The sequence below is a fragment of the Engraulis encrasicolus genome, chromosome 3 (genome assembly GCF_034702125.1).
Source record: "Engraulis encrasicolus isolate BLACKSEA-1 chromosome 3, IST_EnEncr_1.0, whole genome shotgun sequence".
In the NCBI taxonomy this organism is placed as follows: Eukaryota; Metazoa; Chordata; class Actinopteri; order Clupeiformes; family Engraulidae; genus Engraulis; species Engraulis encrasicolus.
This window is the reverse complement of record NC_085859.1, coordinates 23,498,508-23,501,705: the sequence shown is the minus strand read 5'-3', so window position 1 is coordinate 23,501,705 and position 3,198 is coordinate 23,498,508.

Here is a 3,198-nt window from a genome sequence, read left to right as displayed (position 1 = left end):
ACATTTTATCTTCCAGCTGCTCTGGCCCACAAACCCCAATAAAAAACATGATGGTGTGATATCTCCTCTCACTTGTCATCTCTAAATATTTGTTGAAGCCTTCCAGCGTATTGAACTCCCTGTGGAAGATCATGAATCTGTGCGTGAAGCGCCTTCTTCTCCAGGGGTAGAACGGCACTTAAACATCCATTTCCTACGATGACGTGTAGACAAGCTCTGCCGCCACCTGCACATTAAGGCATGATCTGTAGTAGTAGCTTTGGCCAAGACCAGGACAAAGTCATCTGAATGGGTCCTCCCACCCAACATATACAATAAAATGAGAACCCAATTCTGTGACCCTTCTCTCCTTGGGCCTGGGACAACTGACCCGTCTGCCCCCCTCTGTCGGCTTCTCTGTCGAAGCCTACAGGATTGTCCATCTGGACATCTTTGTGGCCACAGTATATGGTAACACTTTCTAGTGTCTTTAGAGTGTCGTTTAAGTGTCTGTTTTTGGTATAAGTACACGTATCAGCATGTAACATTGTGTACTTTTACTGCATATCTAACACTAACCCTAACCCTATTGTGCACTGCAAGTGTATATATACATGCTTTATTACATGCTAGTGTGAAAGGGACAGTCAGAGTGACGGAATGGAAGAACCTTTTTCAGTCCTTCAAAGAACGGCAGAAGCAACTGCTCTTTGCAGTAAGAAAAGCAAGGTCTACTGACCTAGGTCATCTGCAAACGTCCAAACGATGGACGAACCAACCAAACAACCAACACAGTGCCTAATAGAGCCATGCGCATGCAAACAATCAGCTTTACACTGGTTTGTCTGGACAGCATTAAAAAAAAGTTTGTTTAAGGTTTTTTTTTTGGTATTTCACGACTTTATTGATGATAGGACAGTGTGAGAGGTGGACAGCATGGGGAGAGAGACGGGAAGGGATCGGCAAATGACCAGGGCTGGCAAACCCAGGTCGGCCGCAAGGCTGACGAGTACCCTACTGGTTGGCCACGGCAGGGCTTATTTGTTTATAAATTGACTTAACTGCTCCAATAGACTAGCCTTTATTTTATTTTATTTTGTGGAAACGTCGTAACATTTGTATTCTTTGTTCCCCAGTAAGTAGGTACTGTTTTATTTAAACATCTGCTGCTCTCTGGTCATGACAGATGCACCGAATTGCTGAACCACGGACCGGATTGGACTTGTCATAATGGTGTCACCTCTCTTCTCCGACTATATTCTTTTGTACGATATCTGCCGTAGTAGAAGTAACATTAGTACCGAGGCACAAGGTAGTAACAGCCTATTACCAATAAACACTCAGTTGGAACATTTGGGAAACATTTTTTTCAAAACAAGAAAGGAAAATATTTCAGTACATGTTGTATTTAGAGTGGAGTGGACTGAGTGGCGATAATAGGCAGGCTACCAATAAACCTTGACATGGGAAATTTGGGAAACACATTTAAAAAAAAAAGTATCTCGGTGCACGTTACATTTCTTCTTGTCATTGTTTTAGGAGCACCTGCGTGTAGTGTATGTTCAGAATCTGATACAAACAGGACATACAGGTCCTATGCCATTGGTATCCCCCCTGACATGGGCCTCACACACACACACACACACACACACACACACACACTGCTCTGCGGTTCTGCTGTGTTGGCTTCCAGCGAGGGATCAACCTTGGCTGGAGGCATGGCACGCAAGACGAAAAAACACAATAGTCATTATGCCTTATCAAACAACAAAGGAAGCTATCGTAGGAAGCCCAACTTCCCACCTTAGTCCCTCCACGCCGAGCGCTCTCTTTGAGAACACACTCATACAAGTTAACCCATGGCCTTACAAACAGCCCTCCTTCCGTGACTCCTGAGGGGCTCGAGTCGGGGCTGAGGAGGGATGGCACTCGTCCATACCGGCAGTCCTCTATTGTAAAAAAAAAGCAGACATATGGGGGACAAAGGGGTCATTTTTCCCAGGACCTGCAGAGACAGATGGGGCCCAGAAGTTGATCCCCATTAGATTGTATCTATTAAGTTGGGGGACCTTTCAGATGACTTTGTCCCGGGCCTTGCCAAAGCTGTCAGTGGCCCTGTGTACCGGCAGTCCTCTATTGTAAAAAAAACCCACATTGATTATTAGCAGTATAGCGTTAAGCACCAGGAGTGCCAGACCGGTCAGCCGTCCAAGATCAGTCTGAATCACGAGAGATTCGGTCATCTGAATGCCGGGCTGCTTGAGTCAATGTTGCGGGGAAAAGAAGAATGCCGCTGTTCGTGGAAGAACAAGAATGGTTACATCATCGTAAAGAAAGGTGTGGATCATGGCGGAGTGACGTTTGAGAGTGGCCATGAAGAAAATAAATTGGGAGCGTTTTTTATTTTTTTTTTGGGGGGGGGGATGTTAAAGGTGTGTGTGTGTGTGTGTGTGTGTGTGTGTGTGTGTGTGTGTGTGTGTGTGTGTGTGTTTGCACGTGTGTCCATGCTTTTGTGTGTATTTGTGTACATGTGTTTGTCTGTATGTGCACATGTGTGTGTATACGTGTGTGTATGTGTTTGTGTGTGTGTGTGTGTGTGTGATGGTGTGTGGGGGGGGGGTGTTAAAGCTGAGAGAAGTAGGGCGACAGGGGGTCTGCACTGTGCTCTCTCACGCAACAAAGGAGGGAAGTGCCTCTCTGTGACTGGCCCAACGTGACATCCTGTTTGTGACCCGACCGACAGCCAAAAACAGAATGCCGCACACACACACACACACACACACACACACACACACACACACACACACACACACACACACACACACACACACACACACACACACACACACACACACACACACACACACACACACACAAGGCAACTAACAAACACATCAATACAAACACAAATACACACACACCCTCACACACACACATACACACACTCCCAGCATCCCGCCAGTGTCTGCCTGGTGTGTGGGCCGGACGGCTGGTCCTGCTGAGGGTCGGGGTCGTACAGTATAATGCCTGGCCGCCTGGCTGTGCGTTACGCCACCACAATGGCACGGATAAGCATGCCATGCTGCGAGCAGCCGAGCACACACACACGTACCACCCCCTGGCACACACACACACCACTCGCCTGACAGACACACACACACACAAACACACACCACCCGCCTGGCGCACACACACGCACACGCACACACACACGCACAC